Here is a 27,884-nt window from a genome sequence, read left to right as displayed (position 1 = left end):
ACTGCACCACCTCATTATGTAACTCTTCCTGCTGTCTTACCTCTTCCTGCTGTTGCACCTTCTCCCGTAGCTGTCCCTGTTCTTCCCATTGTTCTTCGACTGCCAGCTGTTTTTCCTCTTCCTATTGATGTTTCTCTTTCTGTATCTCCACCTCTACCGACTATTACCGTTCCTGTGATTCCATTTTTGTTGCCAGCGGTAGTGTCTCCACTACCTATTGTTCAGGATTTGTCTACTCTCTCTTTCCCAAGTGGTTCGCTCTGCTTATAGCCAATGAAGGGGCAAGTGCTGAATCAAAAGTAGTGACTCAGAGTACAGTGTCTAAAGATAAGAAGAAAGATTTGCATGCATAGGCTAAGAAATGTATAGAGAAAGGTGAAAAATCAGCTGTTTTAGCTACACTTCTTTATCTAGAAAATATTCCCAAACAGAATGTCTTTATTGTGGTGATCAGAATACACTTGGCTGTAATGTGGAACAATTTGACGGACATGGATGTTCCACAAGGGTTGAGGGATTTGAATGTCTTAGCTTATTCAAGGGAGACTGCAGAGAAAGTAAATGAGCATGTCGCAAGGGTTTTTGAGTTAAAAAGGAAGTTAGAACAGGTACAGAATGATGAAGTAGATGATGATAGATTGGGCACTCTGTATGTGCAGAAACAGTTCCTTCCTCCTTGTAAATCAACGAGTGAAGCGACAGGAATTTGCACAAGGGATGCGCTTAGATGGATTTCGGATGTGTCAATATCTCCCATAGAAGTATATGATATGTTTAGTCAGTATACTCCAGAAATGCAGAAGAAAGTGTTACAGGTAATGGTAGAATACCTGCAGGATGAGTGTACGAAGAAAAAGATTTGTTGTGCACCAGAAATTATGATTATTTATAAGAGAGCCTTTTCACCCGATACTGCTTCCACCACTTTAGCGCTCGATCTGGCTTTATTGCTTAACAAACTTTCGGAATTGCCTACTACTCAGTTGCCTATGAGAGAGGTTCCTCCTACATTTGTTCCTAAAGTTGAGATTCCAGCTAATGTTGCAGCAGGTACAGCAGCCACTACTATTGAAGCTCACTATGTATCACAATTTGTTCATTTTGCGTTCTCCAGACAGGAAGTGAACACTATTAGGCAGTCGATTCCAGACATTAGGAAAAATCCAACAGGGTTTTATAAAGAAATAGAGTCTGTCTTGCATTTGTCAGTTTTCACCTTAGGTGATAGACTTGTTGTTTCCTGTGATCCTGCATGCTGATTTATGGAACCTGCTGATTTATGGAAACTGATTAGGAGTGTAGATGATGAAGCAGGAGTGGGTGACACGTGGGTTAACTTGGTGTGGTTAGACGGAGAAAGGAAAGCTGGTGAGAGACCACCGCAGGTGAAACTGACTTTGCCAGACAGAATAGTAACGAAATTAAAGACTCCTGAGAGAAGGATTGTTTGGGACATACTCACTGCTTGTACCCAAGGGAAATCTGAAGGTGCTACTGAATTCTTTAATCAGTTTGAACAAGTATTTTCAGATTTTAGTGGACAGGATTTAAGCACTGAGTCAGGAAAAAAGGTTGTTTGCGGATAAATTTGTGTGTGGATTTTTGTCTGATATGCAATCACAAATCATGACATCTGAAAGTGCTTGGCAAGCTAAATCACATTCCGAAGTACTGCATATGGCTCAGTATTACGAAAATAGAGTCAATAATGAAAAAGAGAGGATTGAAAAGAGAAAGGGAGACCTGAAAACCAAAGTATTGTTGCAACAGGTAGTTAGAGGGACCAGAGGTGGGAGTACCCAGTTTAGAGGGCTGTTTGTTCCACAAAGTAATACACAGTTGGGTCCTGTACACATGAACCAGTGTGCTTATTGCAGACAAGAGGGTCATTGGCGAGCACAATGCCCGATCCTTCAGTAAAGATCGAATAACTCATTTGGTATCATGGGTAGACGATCCAGAGGCTGCCCTGGGGTACGGGGTCCTGGTAGAAGCCAGTTTGCTCAAAATCCACAGTCATTCTCACAAGATAGTCAGCAACCTAGTATAGATAGTAGAAATATTTTTGATAACCGTTCAACTGCCTATCTTTCTGAAAATCTTGACTTTGATGATATATTGTTTCATTGGGACAGCCCGTAGCAGGGTCTGTAACCAGTACCTATTCCCGTCAATCAGAAATGGCCCTACGTTGAGATGAAGGTGGGGAATAGGAAGCATCTTTTTTTGATAGATGCGGGAGCACAGAAGTGTTCCATTGATCATTCACGGGTTCCAGATATTCCATTGTCAGGGCAGAACAACGTTTCTGCAGAATTTTCTGGCACGCCAGTGGTTAGTCCGGTTTCTCAGCCGGTACCAATTTCACTGGGGCCATACACGGATCACTGTCCATTTGTTCTAATGACAAATCGTGGTGAGAATTTGTTGGGGTTGAATCTGTTGAAGGAATTAAATGTGGTAATTCATTGTTCTTTGGATGGAGTACATTTGATGATTTCACCCCCACCCACAGTTTTTGACTAGACCTTTACTGCCTGAATTTAGTGAAGTTCTGGGGTGTTTATGGGCGGTTGATAACAATGATGTTGGCATTTTGCAAATTGAACCTGTTAAAATGGTTTTGAAGCAAGGAGCTAAGTTGCCACGTATTCCACAATATAAGATTCCAGTCGATGATGAGCAAGCTCTGAAGGGCATAGTTTCTGATTTTGTCCATCGTGGAGTAATTGAGGAAATTGCAGGAAGTTTGTGCAATAGCCCAATTTTACCGGTGTATAAGAAAGGGGATAATGCGATTCCTTTCTGTTTTATTATTGATTTGCGTGCTATCAATAAAATTGTTGCTCCACAATTCCCAATCGTGCCTGATGTAACCACAATATTAACCATGATCCCAGCTTCTGCTACTCATTTCAGTGTGGTAGATCTTACGAATGCCTTCTTTAGTATTCCCGTACACGTGGATAGTAGATATTTGTTCGCGTTCACCCTAGGGGGACGCTCGTTTATATTCACTTGTGTGCCGCAAATGTAAACGGAGAGTCCGAGCATTTACAGTAGGGCTTTGAAAGAGCAGCTCAATACACATTAGTTGCCTTGCACTTGTACATTGTTGCAGTACGTTGACGATCTTCTTTTAGCTGCAGACTCAGAAATTGCTTGCAAAGAAGGCACTGTGTTGTTGCTTCTTCATCTAGCAGAGCATGGGCATAAAGCTTCATTGAAAAATGTTCGGTATTGTTGACAGGAGGTCGCCTATTTAGACTACTCCTGTCAAAGGAGGGAAGAAGATTGACACCTGAACCTATAAAAAGCATGTCTAGCATGTCTGTCCCAAATACACAGAAAGAGGTCAAAGCCTTGATAGGAATGGCTTCTTACTATAGAAAGTGGATCCCTAATTTTTCACTAGTGATAAAACCAATGTTGGCATTGACAAAGAAGGGCATTTCTTTGCCATTACACTGGAACTTGGAACACCAGAAAGCTTTTGATCTGCTCAAGGCTGCACTGTGTTCAGAACCAGTTTTGGGCACAACAAATTATGACAAGGCCTTTGTGTTGTATGTGCATGAATGTGATGGATGTGCTTTGGCTGTGTTAATGCAGGCACATGGGGGGAAGAATAGACCATGCGGATATTTTTCCTCCACAGTTGATCCTGTTGCATGCACCTTGCCGAGATGTTTGAGAGCTGTTGCTGCTGCTGCTGCATCCATAAAACAATGTGAGGTTATGGTTTTAGGTCACTCTTTAACCGTGATGGTACCCCACTCCGTAGATGTTCTATTAAACAGAACGCAAGTGCACCTTACTTCTGCACGATTAACAAGATACAAACTAATCCTATTTGCACCGCATATTCAAATTAAGAAGTGTTGCATATTGAATCCGGTTGAATTATTGCCTCTTATGCAAGACATTGCTTACAGTGACGAAATGTCACATGACTGCCTCTATACTACAGAGCAAGACACCAAAGGCAGAATTGACTTAAATGACACACCATTGAAAGATCCACAAGGCGAGCTGTTTTGCGATGGCTCCTGCTTCAAACTTCTGGATGGTACATCCACCGCTGCTTATGCCATCACTACGTTAAGCACGATTGTGGAACCCAAGAGAATCTCGCATAACTCCACGCAGGACACAGAGATTAACGCATTGACTCAAGCTTGTGAACTTTCTGAAGGGCTTAGAGTAAATATATTTACAGATAGCCAGTATGCCTTTGGGGTGGTTCACAATTTCGGTAGATTATGGGCAGAACGAGGTTTCTTGACCTCACACAGAACTAAAATCCAACATGGTACCTTGATAGTTTAGCTACTCTCAGCACTTGCGCTTCCCACTCAACTAGCAATCATGAACTGCGCCACACATCAGAAAGTAACACGATGTAGGGAGAGGAAATCCTTTTGCTGACAGGATAGCTAAACAGACTGCTACTGATTTATGTTCAGAAATGTACATAACAAAAGAAACTACATACACCTGTACAATAGACAAGGGAATTGATTCGATAAAGAATATCCAAGCTGATGCCACTCCAGAAGAACTTAGACACTGGGCTAAGGGTTTAGCAAGTGTGGATGAGGAAGGTTGTTGGGTGGACAATGAAAGAAAAGAAGGACGCTACCCAATGCTTAGGTCACTGCCATGGTTGCAATGGTTCATGGTCCTATACATATATGTGCTAGAAAAATGTGTGAATTGCTAGAACCTGTTTGGGTAAATGTAAATATTTCAAAGACTGCTGAGCATTTTCATCCAAAACTGTATGGTATGATTACAGCATAATGTGGGGAAGGGTACAGTGACACCGAGGGGTAGTTTTGGACCCCCCTCTGTGCCCTTTGAGGTAATACATTTCGACTTCATCTAAATGGAACATTGCTACAACTACAAGTATGTTCTGGTAGTCATTTGTGCCTTTAGCAAGAGGGTTGATGCCTTCCCTGTGAAAGATGCCACAGCAATGACAACTGCGAAAACCATGCTGTTTGGTTTGCCGAGAGTCATCTGATCGAACAATGGTCCACATTTTATTGATGCTGTTATCGTGCATGTAATTGCAGGATTGCAGATCGAAAACGGTTCCATTCGGCTAGACATGCTCAGAGTGCCGGACTTAAGGGTATCCTGAAGAACAAGCTACCAAAAGTCTGTGCTAGCAGTAAACTGAAATGGCCAGGTACCTTACCGGTAGTTTTACTGTCCATGCAGACGACCACACAGACTAGAACTGGACTCTCCCCATACGAGATTGTGATGAGGAGGCCAGCTAATATTTGGAACCTACCTAAACCCAAAATACTGAAAGACGTGGAGCATTTGCTTCTTGCTGAATACTGAATACTCAAAACTTGTATTTGATTTATCAACAGGTGAGAGAAGCCCTTCCAGTTAAGTTCAAGGGGCCAGGTCATCAACTTTGACCTGGGGACTACGTGCTTACCAAAGTTTTTGAAAGAGCATCCAGCCTCGCACCGCATTGGAGAGGACCGTTCCAGGTCCTGTTGGCCACACAGACCAGTGTACGAGTAGCCGGAAATCGACACTGGATCCACACAACACACGTCAAGAAAATACCTTTTCCTTTGCCACTCGACGAAGAAGAAAAGAAGGAAACTGTTTGTTGTGCTTTGTATGATAAACCTGTCTTGAACAACACCAAGGGTGTTTCCGAGATTCTTCCTGAGCCTGTGGGGCCTGGGAAGACTGCTGCTTTGTCTTTGAATTCTTCTTCGGATCTTTCTGCACCATTGAACAATCTTCCTTCTGATTCACCACTTCCATGAGGAAGCAACGACACTCTGTTCGCAGATCACACCGTACCTGGAGTCTTGAGGTACGATCTGCATCCACAGCACTAGACTTACAGCACAGCACGGCTGTGCCCACAAGGAACCATTGTTGAGCTTGTCCCTTGCCACTTTCTCACTGAAACATAAGTAAGAGGCCGGGACCGGCAAAGTTACATTCGAGCAAGATAAGCCACGTGGTCAGGAGATCACCAACGAACAAACTTAAGGAGTCCATCGCAGAAACATTTCGAAACAAGCTTTGAGGAACAATGCCCGTCGCTAACTGTACTCGTACGAAGTAACCGATCGGTCTTGTGACTGACAAAGACATTGAGTTTCAAAAATCATGGTCCTTGAGGGCTTACTGTTTCCTTGTGATAATGTTAACTGGTCTAACAGTTGTATTTGCATTTGGGTTTTGGTATATTGAGGGGGTGCATCCATTTGAGACTTTGTTACGGAGAGTGTTCCCACTATGTCTTCGTGCATCAGCACACTCTACCTTCTAGGGATTCCCAACACAGACAGAGTTACCACAATAATACTCTTTTTTTAATCATGAATGCGACCCATGCGATTCTGAATAGAACAAATTGCTGGATATGTTCGCATTTGCCACAGCATGGGGAAAAAGTGTTGGGCTGGTATATTCATCCTCTTCCTTTGACTACTGCATGCTACTCCTCTCTAAAGGCACTATTCTTTGTTTGTTGGAATGATAGCATCTCTGTGAACTTCGATTGGACTAATTTGAATGAGTTTGAAAGACGAGTCTTGACTCATCTTTGATGTTTCCTTTTTGCAAATAGGAGCAAACTCAATATTGCTTCTATTAGGCCTTCCGATTTTCTAGACCTTTCCAATCATTGATTTCTTTCAAGATGGCCCCCGTAGGCAACAGGGATGCCATGCCTCCTTCTTACACTATCAATCATAGCACCAACTCTGTTTCCTTATGCATACAAGGGGATGCTTCTCAGTTAATGGGTACTTTTGAGGGTTGTACCAATATTGCAAATCTGACTAGTGAGGACAGACATTTGTATGTAGGTGATCCTGTTTATTTTATCTGTGGCAATGAAGCTTATCCTTGGCTACCTAGAAATTGGCAGGGTACTTGTTATTTGGGTATCTTGCTACCAGGGGTATTTTTAGCAAGCACCTCTGAGGTCTCTAGAGCTCGTCCAAGGTGGGACGAGAACGGTGATACTCATTCACAGGTCATGGGTGATGTAGCGAAATCCTTTGTGCCATTTTGGGGGCCGAGCATGAATTCCGACCATATTAGGAGACTGGCAAGAGTATTGGAGAGAACCATTAACAGAACCACCGATATACTATACAATATGACATTGGAACCTAAAGCAATTAGATTAGTGGCTCTACAGAACAGGATGGTGTTAGACGTCATCCTAGCTGAGTGTGGTGGAGTATGTAAATTGGTGGGATCTGCTTGTTGTGTTTTTGTGCCTGGCTCCTCCCCTACCATATTCAAGGCAATACAAAATCTGCGCATTCTAAGTACAGAAGTACATGTTCCCAAGGGAAATTGGGATCTTAGTGCTTGGTTCTGGGACTTTTTACTGTGTTGGGGATGGAAACTCTTTTTAGCCTTAGTGCTAATCCTTGGTATTCTATTGGTCTGTTGTTGTTGCATACAATGTCTTCCTGCCATATGTTCAAAGTTAGGGGGATGTTGTGCGCAAACTGTAGGTACATTGGGACCGAAAATGCATGCACCTGAGAAAATGATTAATGTTTTTTTAATGAAAGATATCACTATCAAAGCTCTAATGGCGAATGATATTTCTGAAGAATGTGATTCAGGATGTACAGACATCGAGACATGGGGTTTTGAGTAAAGCAAATGGTTGAGTAAAGCTCTTGGCAGAAAACCGCGTTGCAAAGTTCTGATTTTGGCTTAACTTTGCCGCCATTTTAGGACTCATCCGCCATTTTGATTTTCACTTGTGTTTCATGTTCTAAAATGGTGGACTGTGTTTTCGACTTGCAGTGGAGCCGAACGACCTTTGAGCTTTGTTAATGTTTAGGTTGAGTGAGAGCCGACTGTTTAACCTATGCAAAGAAACCTTGCACTTCATACGAACTGCCATTCAAGTGTTGTCTGTGCTCATCCTCGTATAAACACCAAAACAATGAAGAGTAAACATCGATCGCATGCTTTAGCTGAACTGCATTGTAGTGACTCTTGTAATAAGGCTTACAGTGGATTTGAGAACCAACAGTACCATTGAATGTTCATGGACATGTAAACCTGTTTAATCCCTTGTATAGTATTGTAACATCTTTCATGTGAACTAGGCACAAACTCTATCCCGTGGAATTATTAACATGAAGAGAGGCTGGGCAATATTGCAGAAATCAGATAAATATGCCTGTGTTTAGATGTCCAGCACTCTCACTCCTCACTGTGTCGGCTGGTACACAATGCAAGGTTTTGGGAGCCAGATAGCTATCTGTTTTGCTTTGTTACAGTAATAAAAGATACTTGTATCTTTTCAGTTGTGGGCTTTGACAAACTGTGGACCTGTAGGCGCTGGTGGGATTGGATGGTCTGGTATTTGTTAGTATGGCAGCTTTGTCAGGTAATGGATGAGTCAGGTTTGTTTAGTGTTAGACAAGTGGTTAGTTTTATTTCTTTAGTTATTCAGCACTAATGAAATACATTCTTGGACGTAGAGGTGCCAGTTTTAACATATTGACACTTTACACAGCCGACGCACGTTTCAACCTTAGTCTTTTTCAAGGCTGTGATTTTGTGAGTTGGTGTGGTAGTGATATGGTGTACCCAGTGTGGTGATATTCAAGAACAATTTGATAATATCAATTTCCATACATTGTTGTATACATTGAAAGGAGTTAAACAAAAACAAAACCAGTTGGGGTAAAAACCAATGCGAATTTCAAACAAAGCATGTTGTGAAACCCAGGAGAGGTGATTTACCATGTTTGGTGATGGTAGTGATAGTGACACAGTGTAGTATTTAGAAAACATAGCATGTCATTTGGTTACAGATCAAAAAGTCAATTAGCAATATGATTTATAGTAGAATAGGAGACAAAGTACCAAGGGAGAAGAGGAGAAAAGGAAGAGTTGCTAGTTAGTTAGGGGAGGGCTACAGAAGTTTGCATTTGCGCCTGAGAGAAGAAAATTCTAAAGTCTTACCCAATTGAGTTTTTTTCTGAGCTTCAAGAAAGGTGAACTGGTCCTACCCAGTAAGGTGACAGTGGGCTGGATAGCCGCTTCTGAAAGGGAAAATGTATGAGGTTGAGGGAAAGGATGCACCATGGAAAGGATTGTTGGTGGTCATAGGAACAGTGAGGCACTAGTGTGTTCTGCCAAGGGGTCTGGCTACCAAGTGCTTGTAGGCAAGGTATAAGGTGTTGCTGATTAGCCTGTAATTAACCGGGTCGGGCATGACTAATGAAAGGGGTGACTGGGATTGGGCAATCGGTGCCTTCGGCATGTACAGTATCATGAGTGCACTCTTATTGGTTACCGAATGCTGGCAGCCGTGATAATAGGTGTTGCTTGTTGGCCTGTATTTACCTGGGCCTGGCATGACTGGTGCAAAGTGTGATTAAGGTTTGGGCAATTTGTGCCTTAGGCATCGTTTGAGGCAAGTGTGCCTGAATTATGAGCTAAGAAGATCAGATGAGCATGTCCCTGCTCAATATCATGGGTGCACGCTTGTAGGTTCAGATAACCCTGTTGGAGATACATGTGTTCCATATGTGGGCTGATGCCTGGTTGCAATGTAATGGTTGGCATGTGTGCACAGCGTCGCCCGTATTGGGAAGTGCCTGGTGTTTAAAGTTGGCGGGGTGAGGGTGGATATGTCAGCGTAATGCTGGTAGCAGCGTGTTGTGTGGGCTGGTGCCTACTCCCAAGAAGGTGGGCTGTGGTAGTGTGGAGCGGCGCCCAATGGGGTGGATCTATTGTGAGGCGAGAGTTAATGAGGCATAATGCGCGTGGTCAGACACGTAGAGTGTCATTTGCGAGCCACGTGCGCGAGCGGCTATCTTTATGTTGGTAGTCATGGCATGAAGTAATAGAGAAGCAGCTAGAGTCAGCAAGGGACGTGGCAGAGTGCACATGAAGCTTACCCGAGCCAGTCGGCAGACATGTGTTCCGGAGTAGCGGAGGCGACGGTCGTCTGCTGGAAGTGCACATTACTTCCTGTAAATAAGGAAGCTGTGCTCTAATTGGTTGGGGAACCGGGCCATTTGATTCGTTCATAGTGAAATGCCCACGGATAGGCTGCTCTGAATGTTTGTGTTGCCTATGTGTTTACTGCTGTTTAGAGCATACACAACGTTGGAAAAAGCAGCTGGGGCATGTTTTAGCGTGGTGTATACCGGAAGTATGGAAAAGGGAGAGGTGAACTCAATCACGGGACATAGTAGGGTCCTCAGTGGGCTAAGTTGGGTTGAGGGTTTGAGAAAAAAAGGGGGGGAAATTGGAATTGTCACTGGTTAGATTGGCAGGGGGGATGGCTAGGACCAGTAGAGGGTAGTAGAATTGATAAAAGGGACGTATGGTCCAAGGTTAGAAAGGCTGGGGTATGTGATAAGTTGATAGGGCAGGGTAACTAGGTAAAAGATGGATGCGGCTAGCCAGGCATCATGTAAGGTTTAAGGGGATGTGTGGTGCCAAATGGGTGGGTTATTGGCATTGATAACACTGGAAGGTGTTTGGTATTTTGAAGAGATTCAAACAGATTTCCAAGGATCTTAACATTTTCATAGGAATACATGGAAGTCGTGGTCACTGTTTAAACCAAAGGTGACAGATCGATATTGGCATATCAGCTTTGCTTCCTTCTGACGTAGTTGTAGTTCACAGTCTTCACCTCTTATGTTGATTGGGATTTTCTCCAGGCCCATGAAGGTGATGTCATCCTTGTTGTCACACTGGTGTTTTTCTTGCCAGTGTAGCGCCAGTGCGTATCTGGTCTCCTGAGAGTGAAGGGAGTTTAGGTGCTCCCTGATCCTTATTCTGAGCTCCCTTTTGGTGCTTCCAATGTATTTTCGGTTACAGACACAGTTGATAACATAAACCACAAATTTGGATTTACAGTTAATATATTGTCCAATTGTGTGTGTGTCAGTCATACTGAAAGTTACAGCTTTGGTTGTGGTGGCGAATTTACACATGGAGCAGGTTCCACATTTATAAAACCCTACTGGTTTGTTGTTAGTGAGCCAGTTGGTGCTGGTTTTGGAGACTGGTGCCATGAATGATGGACTGAGGATGTTTTTGAGTGTTCTTGCTTTGGTAAAGGTTAGAGTAGGTTTCTCTGGGATCCATGCCTTGATATCTTCATCAATTGCTAAGATGTGCCAATGTCTTTTTAGGATTTTCTGTACTCGGTGGCTATCACTACAAAATTGAGTGATGTATCGTATTGGGCTGTCTTTTATTTCCTCTTTGCTGGTGTGTGCCTTTGGAGTCAGGAGCGTGCTTCGTTCTCTGTTATGGGCCATGGTTATAGCTGCTTGGATTGATTGTTCCGGGTATCCTCTTTCTTGGAAGCGTTTGCTGAGTGTTGTGCATTCCTTTCCAAATGCTGGCAGGTCACTGCAGTTCCTTTTTGCTCGTAGAAATTCCCCTTTAGGGATGTTGTTGATTATCGATTTCTTGTGGCAGCTTGACGCATGCAGGACTGAGTTAACTTCCGTCGGTTTTCTGAAGGTCGTGGTCGTGAGTTTTGTACCCGTTGGTGTGATGGTGATATCCAGAAAGTCGATGTTAGCCTTGCTTGAGGAGCCTGTTAGTTCAATGCCAAAGTTGTTGTTGTTAAGATAGAGTTTGAATGAGTCTAATTCTTCTTTGGTTCCACGCCAGATCATCAAAATATCATCAATGTATCTCATCCAAGCGTGGATCAGCTTGTTGAAGTCATGGTTAGTAAATGCATGCACTTGCTCGTAGTGGTGCATGAAAAGGTTGGCCATGAAGGGTGCATATGTAGCCCCCATTGCTATACCTTTTGTTTGCTTATAATATTGTTGATCAAATAGAAAGACGGTATTGGTGAGTGAGAATTCCAGAAATTCCTTTGTCAGTTCCAAGTGCGACCAGAATGAGGCTGATGCTTTAGTAAAGGCAAAGTCAATCGCCTTAAGGGCTAGTCCATGATCAATGGACGTGTACAAGGCTTTCACATCGAGAGTAACAAGAGTGTAGTCATTGCTCCATACAATTTCTTCCAAGATCAACAAGGTGTGCATGGTGTCGCGTAGAAAGGTAGGTATCTTGGGTACCTCAGGTGCCAGGACGTTGTTAATGTATTTGTTCAACGGTTCAGTGATCCATCCTATTGCACTCAGTATTGGTCTTCCTTCCGGTATAGGTTCAAATGTCTTATGAATCTTGGGTAAGAAGTAAATTGTTGGCATCCTGGGGTGTGAAGGTTGTAAATATTTCATTTCATCATCTGATAGGAGTCCACGTTTGTGCCATTTGGTCAGCATGTTGTTAGTTTCTGTGACGATTTCATTTGTAGGGTTCCTATTTATGGTGTCAGAGCAACCTGGGGTGGATAGGTGGGTGATGGCCATTTTGACGTAGTCAGCTCTGTCCATTATGACCACGTTTCCGCCCTTGTCAGCTTCCTTGATTATGATTTGATGATTGTCCTGTAATCTTTTGAGTGCGAGGCGTTCTTTCGTGGTAATGTTATCATCTCTCTTTGAGGGATTCCGTCTTAGGCGATCTTCTAGTGCTTGGAAATCTCTTGTAACTGCCTGACTGAAAATGTCTATCGCATTATCCCCTTGGAAATTAGGGGTGAACTTGGATTTTTGCTTCATTTCCGGTATCTTCAAATTGCTTTCCTCAATATTCAGATCCTGCATGATCTGTGACATTGTCTGACTTTCTCTGTCTGGTGATTGGTCTAGGTTTGTCAAGAGATGGGTACATTCTAGGTGTTCCATGTATCTTTTCAGCCCATGGTTGGTGTATTTCATTCGTGGTACTCAGCATCGATATTTATTTGGTCTTTCAACAGGTGACCAAGTACCACAAACCACAAATGTTACACAACCACCGGCACTCATTCCCAACCTCCGCACCGTGATACAGCTATACATGGAAACCTGCAACAGTTACCAGATTCTACTAACATAACACAGCCTCCGGCACCCCTAACCGCTTTCATTCACATACTATATTGTTGCTACCAACCAAACCAAAACATTGTTCACAACAGTGGCCCTGCTTCCAACACTCCATTCAGTGCTCATAACCAATACTTCACAGTGTAGTACAGTAGTCTGCACTCCGTGCAATGGGCAGTACCCATGCCCGTAAAATATGCAGTTCAACCCTATCCACTTCTATGCACACACTATTAGAACATTGCACCCAGTTCAACACTGCAGTATCCAAGCACATAGAAGATGCACTTGAACCCTACCCTCTTCTATACTGACAGTATTCCAACACTGCACCCAGTGGGCACACAGCAGGACTTGTCACTGCACCATCTCCATCCATACACTGAAAACTGTAGGATGTTCTAACAATGACCACACCCATGGAACCAACAATATACGCATTTCAGCTCATTTCTGGTGCTCCCATCAAACCAACAATGTGTGCAATGCTGACACACCACACATGCAAGGCAACAATGTCAAACCTACTTGCAACCAGGGCCCATAGTTGTTGGTGCAAGGCCTCCAGCCATGTATGGAAGGGGGTACAGGCTTACCACACGCAACACAACATAGCACATGCTATGTTACAATGTTTATGTCATGTGAAATGCACTCCCCTTCTGCAATTGAGCTGTCACCAGTCACCACGGTAAGAGGTTGCGGCACAAGCTACCATGCCGTAAAAAAGGTTGCCTGCATTCTCCACACTTGGTAGTCATCTGTGGAGGGACCCGGGAATTGGCAAAGTACACACGGATACTGCAGGCACACCACCGTCTTCTTCCACCTAATACCATTTCTCAGATGAACCACTTCTCACTCCCTCACCCTTTCCATCCCTTCTTCACACCACCATATGGCGTAAAGTATGTTTGCCAGGCCCTTTCGGCACTGCACTGTCCTCCGATACACCATGGCAGCGTTTCCTAAAAATGTAGATGCACAGCATGCTTCCCTCCAGCCAACTACCGGCCGCGTCCAATGTTCGACGACATCTTGGAGTACTGCAAGCCAATGAGACTTTTGTCCGCGGAGCAAACAGGGAAATGGGTCCGTGGAGCGGAGCCAGATATCACAATTTTTTTGACAGGTACATTTCAGTTCTTTACAACAAAAGCTGTGGTCGGAATTCCACCAAACACACAAAAGCACGCTTTCTGAACCAAGCGCCCTCTCCTGCTGCAAATTAGGTTAAAATCCATTCAGCCGTTCGGCCTGTAGGCGTTCGCAAAGTGTTTGGCCATTCAGTTCATGGGGGGAAAAAAACGAGACCCCCTTTTAACTTTGCCCCCCCCACCTACGAAACCTCTCCCAACTTTCCAAAAGAATTCAGAGCGGGTCGTATACTTTGTTTTGCAAAGTATGGTTAGAATTGGTCCAGGGGGAGCGAAGTTATAAGCCGCCAAAAAAGTGGTCTTCATATGAGTTTAGCAACTTCAAAAAAGAACTAAAGAACTACACGGCCGCTACCGCGACCGTGTAACATATATATATATATATAGTTTCTGGTTGTTTTAAAACCATTATAAACAGGCTCAATACCTCTTCTCATCGTTATGCTATTGTATTGGAACACTGGGAATGCTTCGGAGATCTGTACATGTGTTATTGTAAGTAATTTCTGCTACAAATTGACATCCCTGATCTTCAAATAAATACAAATACAAAAGGAGAAAAGTGCAAAGCCATATTAGGTCATACCGCTGGCATTTAAATGCTGCTGGCAAAGCGATGAACACTGCACCCTTCCCACCCGACTCCCAGTATAGGATACTTCGCTGCACAGGGTGGGAGCTCAGATAGGTTCAACTCAAAAGCGAGTCTTATGACACAAAACAGCAAAATCAGAAGCCAAGACGATAGTGATGGGCACTTCATTGTGGGACAGAAATGTACGGAGCCGATTGAGAGGAGTAACAAAATGACAAGGATGAGGACACAGAGAAGTAATCAGGCTCTGTTAATACAGCTGTTAAGCAGTAAATAAGAGTGTCGATGTTGATGAGTAGGGACGTGAAAGTGAAAAAGGAAGTTAGCCGTTACTGGGGGGTTAACAAGATTTCTTATTCCACGCAGTAATTGATGCCTTGTGGGAGACCTCCGATGAACACTACTGCTGCTGAGTCATCAGAACTGGGTATGCAAATCTCTCTTCTTATCCCCCGTTTCCCATGTGTGATACTGTCGAGAGGGGTCAAGCCTTAACTATTGCAGAATGTATGCTTTCCAGCCGAATTCATTTGCGATGCCTTTATACTATGGGGTGGTGGAATTGGCTTCAAATGCCTCTCAATCTCACAACTGATGTTGGGGTTATTGAACGTTCATCTACCATTAAACATAACACTTTTAAAGGAAAGCCACAACTTTCTGGACACATTTAACCATCTTCCCTGAAACGCTTAGTTCTCTGCATATCCACTGATATCCATTGATGACCTCCTCTCCACAACGAAGCATGATTCATCATGATTTAATGTCGGAAAGGGCAAGGGGGTTTCTGTGGTGTGCTTATTGTTTTATGTTGTGTGGAAGCAATTTTTGAGAGAAAGTTACAATCTGCGTGCTCGTGAAAATAGCAGCAACTGCTTAAGATACTTCAGGCGGATGCTATGAACAGCGACCAAGCCATGAATTTAGCAGAGTGTAGAAAGTGTTTTTTTTTTTCTTGAAGCTCACTTGGACTTGCATTGAAAGTGCTCAAAAATGTATGTGCATTACACTAACATGCCCTTTCTAGAAATGGGATTAAGCTGCAAACACATATAATAAACCAATTGAGATGTTTTCATATTCATCTTTTGGGGATACATGGAGCCTTTCCTTATTGACTGCTCTGAGGAAAAATAAAATGTCTTCCCGGAGATGATCCTGTGAGTTCCTTTGTAATGTCCGTACATGCTGTTGCAGTTTAATATCATGTCTATCATATAGTCCATTGCCTATTGGACACGCATTGTCGGCTGCAATGTCTGTCACCTTTTCCAGAATATGGCACAAATACCAAATACAAACTGCTTCTGCTGTCCTTGATACCTAACAAACATAAACATATACATAGGTTGGCATATTATCTCCGAGCACAAGCTAAGGAGTGCATGCACAGAAGCTCAAATCAGATGGTAAAATCAAGTGTAAACATTCATGAAATGTCATATGTTTGACGCTCCTTTTCGGAATTGTCATTTTTACATGTTGTACCACGTTATGTCTAAACATGTGTTATTAACCCTCAGAGGAGAGGCAGCACCTATCAGGAGGCCAGGAACATTTGTGAAAATCAGCAATCAGCACCCGTGTTCTCTCAGGACATCCGGTAACCCTTCCCATGCCCACCATTTCTTCTGTTGGCCTCTCCCACAGGTCATTCTAGCCCTCCAATATAATACCAATCCTTCAACATGTACCCTTCCCCCAAATGATCTTTATCATATCTGCTTTGGGTTGTTCACTTGTGCTCACTTGCTGCAAGGAACATACTCCCTTTTTTATGTTCCACCATGGCAGCCAACTTTGTTTGGGGGTTTTTTCAGCCCATTTGGGCCCGAACAAGATGCACATAGCACTTTTACCTTAAAAAAAGCAAAACACAACACCCTGGAAGGGAGCCATCTGGGCATTAATATTGATATACTCTGCTTTATCAGGCCAACAGAAGCAAACAAAATGAGATGAGGGTGGGATGGTTTAGAAATAGTCTAACCCTCTGGCATTGCTTGGGGCACCCCTTCATTGCATCTTTCTTCAGCCTGCCAAGCCATCCTAGAGAGGGTAAAGCCCTTATGCATATCTGCGATAGGCTAGCAAGTATCATGTTGTCCTCAGTTCCTGTTAGTTGAGGATAGCTACCGTAGATATGGTCACATCTCTTCTGCATAAGATATCAAGCAAACCCAGACATGTTTCAGTCTTATTGGGTGTCATCATTCAGGTGTAGCTGGGGACTGTAGGCCCAGCGGGCTCAGGACCATTGTCAGGGCATGTCTGTCCCTCTCAGGGTGACTAAAGCAAACGAAGATCGGTGATGGCTGGGAAGTTTCAAATACATGTTAACCCTGCCTTCACTCTGGCAACATCCCATACCATCATTCGTCAGCCTGACAATCTATTACAGGAAGAGAAAGATCATATGCAAATCAGTCTTGGTCCAACCCCAAAAGTGGTAGGCAAGCATGAACTGCTTGGTTACATCACTTCTGCACGAGACCACAAGCAACCCCAGATATGGTTCCCCTCATTGGGCATCTTTTGCAAGGTATAGCATGAGTCTCTAGGCCCAGTAGGCTTTGGGCCCATGTTTGAGCATGCCAGTCCCACTTGGGGTAACTAAAGCAAAAGAGGTGATGGCCGGAAGGTTTAAAATGAATCTTAACCTCTGGCATCACTCTGGCAACCCTCCACACCATTATTCTACAGCGTGCCAACCCATTACAGAGTGGGGAACGACCATATAACAATCATACTTAGTCCAATCCCAAAAGGGGTAGCCAGCCCAAAGTGTGTGGTCACATCCCTTCTGCACGAGACCACAAGCAACCACAGGCTTGTTTAGGCCTCATTGGGTGTCATCATTGAGATATAACTCAGGTCCCACGTCTGGGCACACATGCCCCTTTTTGGGATCACTAAACCAAAACAAAAGAGGTGATAACTGGAAGGTTTAGAATCAATCTTAACCTCTGGCAAAACTCTAAGCAGCCCTCAAGACCTTCGTTTTTCAGCCTTCCAAGCCATTTTAGAGAATGCAGAGGTTGATAAGAGCCCTGAGCCCTCGAGAAGCATTTTCTGCACTCAAACCTACCAGGCTGGGGGTGCAGGGCAGTTCCATTTCCGCTTCACATGCAGGGTTTAAAGTTATCATATTTGTACAGCCCTGTTTATGTTTAGTACACACTCAGCAAGACTAAGACACTATTCAATCACAAAAATAACCCCCCATTGAGCCGTGCAAAACCTATGTGCATCAATAACCCCATGCCTTGAACAGGAGCTATCTAGTTGTCTCTTTTTGATGGGCTTTTGTATTCATGCCCTATTTTGTTTCTGTGTTTGACAGTGCCAGGTAGTTCTGCATGAGAGAACAGCATTCAGAGTAATCGGTGGGGAGTGCAAGCTGGTCTTCCAGAAACATCTACCAGCCAAGCCATTTGTCAGAACAGCTGTCGCCCAATGAAATACTGAGATCCCTGAATATGTTGCCTCAATGTTATGTCGAGCAGAGGTGGTGACAAACAGAAAAATGCACTTTCCAGAATTTTAACAAGAAGCAAAAACAAATAATTTACTAAAGACTATTAAGAGGCTCGATGCCTCACATTTCATGGTTCATCATTTGTACCGATTATGGCGCGACAGCTCTTGAGTTTCCAATGATAACAGCCATCTGACTTGATCTTAGTTCAATGGATTTTCACTAAAATAGAATCATCGCCTTTGTGATGGATAGCAAAAGTAAAGCAATACATCCTGATAAATGCCCTGGTCCATGCGCCCCCCACTCTCTCCCTCGCGGTGACCTTGTACAATCTATACACGAGAAATGGCGAGCACCGGCCGCTGCTGCAACGCATCAAGACTTTGAAATTTAAGTAGCTCTGAAAGACATCAATGGGGTGAAGGGAGAGTGGCCTGAGAAAGCGATGGATCATGCTTAGAGGGCGCACAGGGAAGCAGGGTAAGCTGAAGGTCAGTCCGCAGACATGTCCTGGAGGAAAAGCCCAGGCCCTCCTTCACGTTCACTTCTTCAAGCCGAGTGCAGCCAGGAGGGAGCAGCAAGAGACACAGATAAAACATACTTTTACGAACAATATAATTTATGATTAAGGAAAATGGCACAGGAGTTTCATATCATGCATTTGCAGGCTTGTGTAGGAAGATGGCTCGTTTTCTTAATAGTGCCGTGTTTCAGTAATAATGTTATGAACAAAAAAAAAGTCTTCACTTATTCTAATATTCCAGCAACTTTGTGTTTCGATATGAGGCAGACCCACACAACCTCAGTAATGAGGCAGTGGGTGGTACTTTTACGATAGATGAGTTGCTTTATTTGTGTTGGTATTACAATCGCGTGGAGCTGGTGACAGAGGCAAGACAGCCAGGCTGTTGGACGACGGGCTACGCGAAATACAAAGATACCCAAGTTTCATTGAAAACAACAACATTAAGCTTTAAACATTTCAATCATACACTTTAACATAGAGTATCTGTGGGTGAGGGTGGACCGACTAGAAAGAATTTGTGCTAGTTAAAGCCAGTCGGCTAGGTAGCAATGTGGCCATTAGAATAAGGGGAGTTGTGGTTACTGGTTTTAGTGTGATATTGTTCTGTGGTTCCTGGTACCACCTCTATCCACATTATTGTTTTCACTGAAACAGTATTGGATTGATGACTCTTAATAGAATGCATGCTGCGGGGCAATGGCGGATGGATGATGACTGTGTCAATTCAAAAACTCCTTGAGTGGGTCCAGTCGGCTCAAGCGTTCTGTACAGAAACCATTTTCAATGAGCCACAGAATGACTTGTTCAGTGGACTGATTGGCACGCTAAAGTTACTATAAATTATTGCTAGTATTAGTCACCACAAAGAATACAGCACTTTCTGCTTCCCTTTATTATAATAGGCTATTCACCGTGGTGGGGTGGTCAGGAAAGGTCCCACGAGCAAGAGGGGTTTGTGTTGCACACGTCAAATGTGTGACTAGGGATGCAGCGAATTGGGCACAATGTAATTTCATATGTATCCAGTATAGTTCAATGTGAATGTGAAATGTTACTTAGTGTTACTTTTTGGTTAAATTGATACATATTAGCTTTGTACACGCCTAGAAAGACAAATGCTAAAACCGCCAAATAAAATATAAATGTGATGCATACATAATGTACTATGGAATGCTCAGGGGCAGGCAATGAGGATTTTTTATAATGCACATGCGAAAAAGGGGGCCTGCCCTGAAGAATCCACTTTAAAGGAAAGATAGTATTTATTAAAAATGAATGCACACATTTAAAGGGGATTTATGAATCTAATGTAGTGGACTTTAAAAATAAAACACACAGCAGTCAGAGACCAAAGGATGGGTAAATGAACCTTAGCGATGGTCAGCTCAGCTAAAGGAGCCACCATGTTTTTTTATGGTCTGATAAGTATCGCAGAAAGCAGATGTAATCTCTTGAATGCATGGGAGCTTGACAGATGGTATTCACTATTTGTGTTTGACCAGCAATAAAACATGGGGTCAATCAATGCTGGGGAGGAGCTAGATGGTGCAGTGGAGATAAACTAACCCAACCTAATCAACCTAATCAATGCTTGAGGCTAAAGTAATCAAAACCCAGGCATTTCAATTGTATTCTTAAGAGATGCTGTGTTTGAGGAAATGGCAGTTATTTAGATTACAATGTTTCAATGGAGCCAGTGAACCGGGGGATGGGATAGTTATCACTAGTTCAAAGAGAACCTGTTTACTCAACCTTCTTCATATCGCTTGAAGTATTTATGCAAACCATGTGCAAATAAGAGTCAAGGTTTAAGATTTAAGGGCTCTGGCTAGTTATTTCTAGTAATTAATAATGTTTGCACACAATTCTTTAACAGTCTGATGATGATATGACCTGCCACAGACAAATTATTAAAGGAGGTGTGTTTTGCACATGAGCAGAAGATGATAGTTAAGGTAATGGCTACCAATGAGAATGTAAGAATTGGAGAAATATGGGATTTCTATGAGGAGGCTTTGTCCAATCACAAATGGGGCGGGGGTGGATTGAAATAATATATATGGGAGTGTTTAACTGTTGCAAATGTATATAATGTATCAATGTATGTGGCTCAGTGATTCTTTGGTTAGTTTGACTCTACTGCACCATCTAGCTCCTCCCCAGGTGATTGTACAATAAACTTGCGTCAGGTACAAAAGGTGCACTCATTCCTAATATGGTGGGCCAACTTTGTTTAAGATGATTAAAGGGCCCGCACCCACAACATAAGAAGTTTAGGTCATTTAAAATCATACCTAATCTTATACTTTTTGTGGCCCAACATAATTTTAATGTTATTATCACTTTTAACACACCACTACCAACAAAAAGCTATCTTCAATCAATAGAGAAACTCTTCACAACAATTAAGCCGCTCCGATAGCACAGCAAGTAGAGCTCTCGCTTTGACATCTGTGCAGAGCCTGCTGACGCAGATTCAAATCCCAGCAGGATCAAACGCAGCCTTTCATCTTTCCGAGATCGATAAAGGAGCACCCCACACCGTGGGTAATAATAAGCAGCACTCAGATACCTGAGGGTTCGTAATGCTAAATTATTATTATAAGAACAAAACAACAAAACAAAGACCTTTTTTGAAGTTCCACAATTGTGTCAAATCATAGATATGGCTATCTTTTCATCTAGAGCCATTGTTATCTTAATGCAAACCCCTCATCATATGATTTGAGATTTTCAAGTATTTAGAAATATTCTCATTTGCGTATTGCATCCCTGGTTTTATTTGTTTATATCCATTCCATTCTGAGAAATAAACACTGCAAGCATTACAGAAAGAGGAAACCAATACCTGTTTTCCCAGTTTTATCTTTCAGCACCTATTGATTACATGGACCACCTACCCTCTAGCTGCCTGATTCAGTCTTCAGCCAATTGGTACTTAAACATTTTGTTCCAGTTATGGAAGGTTGGAAACCACCTGTTCAAATGGGTACCATAACATCCTCCCTCTTTTACTTGTTTTGTCTCCTTCAAGGTCACCAGGTCCCCTCTCTCAGTCCACTGACTCTATATATACACCCTCTCCCTATTAACAATCAATCGTGTCATGGAAACATCTTTGAAAGGAACATGGAAGGACATCACTATCAAATACACCCAAATCTGTAGTTTGGAGATGTGAAGCAGAAATGGCTCCAAATTACAAAAAGCCATGTGTTCTTTACTGTCATAAGAAAGAAGGCTATGAGCAAGGTGTATTGAATTTAATTGATATTTCCTTTATATCGCGCTCGTACGCAAGTGTTTCAGAGCGCAACAAAGAAAGGGTGGGGAACAGGGGAGAATAAAACTATGATCTTTCTAGGCCCAGTAACATTGAGAACGCACAAGTGCATGGGACAGGGAGAGGGGAAAAGTGCATGGCAGGGGAAAGAAGTGGAAAGTGCGGACCAAAGAAGAAACAGATAAATAACACTAAATACATAAAAAATAAAGGCAACAAACAGTGTTAGTGCAGCCAGCACATGTCAAGTGCTGGGTTTAAGACAGCAGACAGGGTATGTCTGATAGGTGCAGGATGAAAAAGGGGGGTGCTGTATGGGTATAGATACAGACCCCAGTGCAAGGGGTGGTCTGGAAGCAATGCGGGAGGGTGGCAGGGTGAGCAGATTCTTGGGCCCGGAGGACAGAGGGTGGCCAGGTGCACAGTGCCGAGAGAGAACCGATCAGCCGGGGAGGGGAGGGTGCAAAGGCAGAAGCAAAGAGGAAGGTCTTAAGGTGCTTCCGGAACCGGAGATGGTTCTCCTCAAGTTTCAGAGTGGCAGGGAGGCTGTTCCAGGGGGAGGCCCCAGACGAAAACAGAGATCTACCTACAGCTTGTTTATTTGAAAAATGACTGACCCTGAGGGAGTTAGAGGTGGAAGAGCGAAGAGTTCGAGACGGGAGGTATTTGGAGAGGGATAGCTGAAGGTATTTTGGACCCAGGCCCCAGAAAGCATTGTGGACGATGCAGAGCGTTTTGACTGTAACCCTTGCATCCACTGGGAGCCAATGAAGAGATTTCAGAGCTGGAGAGATACGATCCCAGGGCTTGAGGCCAAGGACAAGTCTTGCATTACTGTTCTGGACTAGTTGCAGAGGGCGGAGAGTAGATGCATATAGATTACGAAAGAGGCTGTTACAATAGTTCAACCTAGAGAGAACCAGTGCTTGGGAGACAGTGAGCTTCTGGGGAAAGGAGAGGAAAGGCAGAGTATTGACTCAAAAACATGCAAATAAACACTTCCCCATAGCTTATTACCCTACAGTATTGGACTGTGTATTAGAGGTGTGACAACTTTGTTTGCGCTTGGTGACGAAACTTGCAACACAAAGTTCAGAAAATATAGCGTTAGGATCATCCTTTATTGTAGCAGTGCCACATGCTGTTACCCTGCTTGTGCTGAAGACCAAAACACAGCATCTCACCCTATCCTGACTTACAGAAAATGAGAAAATTATTTTATATTCTGTAAACATAATCTTTACACGATTATCAGTGTTAAACCCAGACCCTCTATAAGGATACCCACAGACAGAGGGGGGCACATGAGTGTTTCTTGGCTTAGAACATGCTCACTAAGTCCAGAAAATATTTTCAGGAATCTCTATTATACAATGCCGATGAGAAAATATGTATAGATGTATCTTGAGAGAGGTATGGTCAAAGGGATTTGAATGCTGTTTTCGTATTATGCACTGCTTTAACTGTACTGAACAGCAGATAGTAACCAGAGGTACATTCTGAACATGTAGCAGAATGAGTGGCTTTAACATGTTCATGTCATTTAATGGGATATTTAATCAGATTCTCACTATGCCCTTAGGAGATTACATGATCACAGCAGACTCTGGGAATAGAGAGGTTATTTGACAGTGCCAGGAAATCCTATTAGAAATGCTCACGATGTCAATGAACACTTTGAATTCATTATGCTACCAACGGAAATAGCAGTCATACAGTTCTACAGGCCACACAGCTCAGTTAAAATAGCATGAACTAAGGGAATGCTATTGCAGACCAATCAGTGAGAGAACATTCCCTTTCACCCTGAAACGTTGGCCAAAATCAATATGCTGTAGAGGCAAATGCAATCAGGTAACAACCCAATGAAACACTTGAACAGCTTTTTCAGTTACAAGAACAAGCCCCACGTTCAGAGAAAGATGCATGAATCCTGACAAGAGTTCCCTTCACAGCAATAAGCTGTGGTGATTGCATGAAGGACATTTAGGGGGTAATTCATAGAATTCAGCGCACAAGTGGCGCACGCGGCTGGCGCACAGTGTGCGCGTGCGAATCCCTGCGCCAGTCGCGTGCGCTAAAATCCATTTCCGCGCACAGCGTATTCATGGATTCCAGCCACCAAAACCAGCCGTGGCGAACAGTGGCGCAGCGACCCTGCAGCAGCGCCAGTTACGCCCCCAAGAACGCCTCTCGCGCAGGGAAAAGCCATCAATATACCCAATCCAGCGCAAAGGGCTGCGCTAACCCTGTACCAGCACAGCAAGCGGGCTACGTGTATCACTGGGGTGCGCGGGAAGTACCTCACGTGATTGGCCCCGTGCGAGCAGGGTACTTTATTTTATTTATTTATTTTTTTTATTTGTTACACGCCCAAACCCTCAGGTGTCACGGCGTGGTTAAAAGACAGCTTAGCAATTAGTAAAATTCAAAAACATTACATTCGTTCCATTACATGATATAAATTACAGAATATTCACAACATTATACAATAGCCTAAGTATTCACAGCAGTATAAGATGGACGGGGTCCTATCTTTGGGTGCTAATATTGGTTGAATAACCAGGTTTTTAACTGTTTCTTAAAGATCGTGAAGGAAGATGCTTTTTTAATATGGATGGGTAGGGTGTTCCAGTGTTTAGGGGCTAAAGTGGTGAAGCTGCTGCCCCCTGCTCTTGTGTTTTTGAATCGGGGGGGGTCCAGGAGGAGTTTGTCATTGGATCTAAGTAGTCTCATGTCGGATTTGGGATGCAGAGTGTTGTTGAGGTAGATAGGTCCTTTTTTGGTAAGGCATTTGTGGGTGATGCATAATGTTTTGAAGATAATTCGGGCTTTGATAGGGAGCCAGTGGGCATTTTTCCTAATCTTGGATATGTGGTCTGATTTTTTTATGCCTAGAGCGGCCCTCAGGACTTTATTTTGCAAAAGTTGCATTTTGGCTAGGTTGGTGTTAGATGTGCCCAGTAGTAATACATTACAGTAATCCAATTTCGATAGGACCAGTGCTCTGGCTAGGGTGAGGCAATTTGCTGGGGTCAGAAATTGTCTGCTGAGCGCAATTAATTTAGAGGTGTAGGTCGTGGAGGAGGAAAGTACATTGATCTGTTTAGTCATGGTCAGGCTGGCATCGATGTACACGCCCAGTGTTTTTACTTGCTTTAACACTGGAATATTGGTACCGTCGATATTGATGATTGAATATTCTGGCTGAAGGGTTGCTATTTTGGCTGGAGATCCTACGATGAGGACTTCTGTCTTCTCATCGTTAAGACATAGGCTGTTTAATGCCATCCAGTTTTGTATGATGACGTAGATTTTATTGATTGTTAGTGTGTCCTGGTCATAGTTGCCTGTCATTGGTATAAGGATCTGGGTGTCGTCCGCAAAGTTTGTGTATATGACACCCATTTCATCAAGTGCTGAGAACAGGAGCTTGGTATATGCATTGTACAGCGTGGGAGAAAGGCAAGAGCCTTGGGGTACTCCTATGGGGACTGGGATGGGGTTGGCTGCTTCTTTGCCTATGGACACTCTGGAGGTGCGGTCGGTTAAGAAGGATTTCACCCAAGCAGTGGCTGCCCTGGAGAAGTTAAACTCGCGGGTAAGTGAGTTGCAGAGTTTGTCGTGGTCCACCAGGTCGAACGCGGCTGAGAGGTCCAACAGCAGAAGAATGCAAAGTTTCCCTGAATCTCTGATGGCATCCATCTGGATTTTGAGGTCCAAGAGAGCTGTTTCAGTGCTGTGGTTAGGCCTGAAACCTGATTGTCTGGTGCCGAGGAGCTGATTGGATTCTAAATGGGTTTGAATTTGGTTGTAGGCTAGTTTGTCGATGATTTTGAGTAAAAATGGGACCGTGGTTATGGGGCGATAATTAGTTGGAATGGTGGGGTCTAGATTTGTTTTTTTTAGAAGCGGGGTAACCCAGGCTTCTTTAATGCAGGTCGGAACTGTATTGGAGTTGAATGAGGCATTGACAAATTTGGTGATGAGAGGGGTCAGGGTGTGTGCACAGGCTTTGACTAATTTGGCCGGGACAGTGTCTCCTTTGCAGTTGGATGCTTTTAGTTTGGAGATTGTGTCGAGTACGAGGTCGTGGGTGACTGGTGTGAATTGGAAGGGGGGGTTTGAGTTGTCACTGGAAAGGGTGCAGGGAATAGGGGAGGGGGAGTTTTTGGTTGCTAGGAGTAGTTTTTTGGAATTGATTTTATTTTGCAGCATAGTGATTTTGGAGGCAAGAGCGTCTTGTATGGTGGTACACCATTCTTTACTTGTGTTTGTGGGTGTGTCGGTTGGGAGTGGATTTTCAAGTTCTCTAAGGATAGAGAAGAGCTCTTTGGAGTCTGATGCTGCATTGCTAATGCGAGCATTGTAGGCGTTTGCTTTATGGGTGATGATAGCTGATTTGTAGAGGGTATTTGCGTCTTTGAATGCTTTGGCTGAGTCCGGGGAGGGATGTTTATTATGGACGTGCTCGAGAGAGCGTTTTTTCCTTCTAAGGACGATTAGTTCCTCGTTGAACCAGAAGTTGGATTTTTTATTGAGGCGTCTTAGTTTGGAGGTGACAGGTGCTATGGTGTCAATCGCTGTGGAGAGGCATTTGTGGTAGTACTCAGCGATGGTAGTTGGGTCATTGCTGAGGATTGAGTGTGTATCTAGCAATTTGTTCAAGGTGGGGTCGAAGTTCTCAGCTGTGAGCTTTTTCGGGTTTCTACTTTCGATGGTGTCCATAGTTATATTCTTGGGTGTGCAGGGGTCGTCACTAGTGATAGTAAATTCTATGCAGTAGTGGTCTGTCCAACTAAGTGGGGTAATCGGGCCTAGAGTGATGTTGGTGTTGAGGGAGAGGATCCAATCAAGGGTTCTGCCCTTGGTGTGAGTGGGGACATTGATGTGTTGACAGAAATTCATGTCATTTAGTGCCAGGAGAAGGGCGGTGGCTTTGGTATCTTGGTTGTCATTAAAACCGAGATTCAAGTCACCAATGATGATACATTTCGTTTTGGGTTTAAGGAAGGGCGCCAGTATTAGTGGGATGTCTGTTTCTGGGTGGCTGTTTGTGCTAGGGGATCTATAGATGACCACTATGTTAATTGTGGTGTTTTCATTCAAGGTGAGTTTGGCGAGCAGTAGTTCGTACCCTGCGATTATTTCAATGGAACTTGATCTAAGTTTGATGCTATTTTTAGTAATGATTGCAACACCGCCTCCTGGAGTGGTGGTCCTATCAGATCTGAGAATGGTGTAATCTGGTGGGATGGCCAATGCTAAAAGAGGACCTGAGGCTTGGTGTAGCCAGGTTTCTGTGATTACTAACAGGTCTAGGTCGAATTCGATGATGAGGTCATGAATTTCAATGGCGTGGGCTCCAAGGGAGCGGGCGTTGATGAGTGCATTTTTTAGACTAATGGGGGGGTTGGGATCCTTAGTGAGAGAATTTTTAGTTGGTGGGCAACACGGTGGAGTAGTTTTAGTTACTGTAGGCTGAGTGTGTTTATTATTTGTTGTGTGGGCCGAAGGATTGGGTGATCTGGGTGGCTGGGACCTGGTAATGGTGTTGTGGTGTGGTAACCTTGTGCGTGCTCGTTAAGGGGTGCGCGGGAAGTTCCACATGCGATTTCATCATGGTACGTGTATTTCAGGGGTACGCGGGAATTTCCACACGCGATTGGGCCCGTGCGAGCAGGGTACGCGTATCTCAGGGGTGCGCGGGAAGTTCCACACGCGATTCCATCAGGGTACGTGTATTTCAGGGTGCGCGTGAAGTTCCACACGCGATATCAGCAGGGTACGTGTATTTCAGGGTGCAGGGGAAGTTACACACGCGATTCCAGCAGGGTACGTGTATTTCAGGGGTGCGCGGGAATTTCCACACGCGATTGGGCC

Source organism: Ambystoma mexicanum, chromosome 1p (assembly GCF_040938575.1).
Source record: "Ambystoma mexicanum isolate Mex_15411 chromosome 1p, UKY_AmexF1_1, whole genome shotgun sequence".
Classification (NCBI taxonomy): Eukaryota; Metazoa; Chordata; class Amphibia; order Caudata; family Ambystomatidae; genus Ambystoma; species Ambystoma mexicanum.
The sequence above is the reverse complement of the archived record's forward strand: the minus strand, read 5'-3'. Positions refer to the sequence as shown.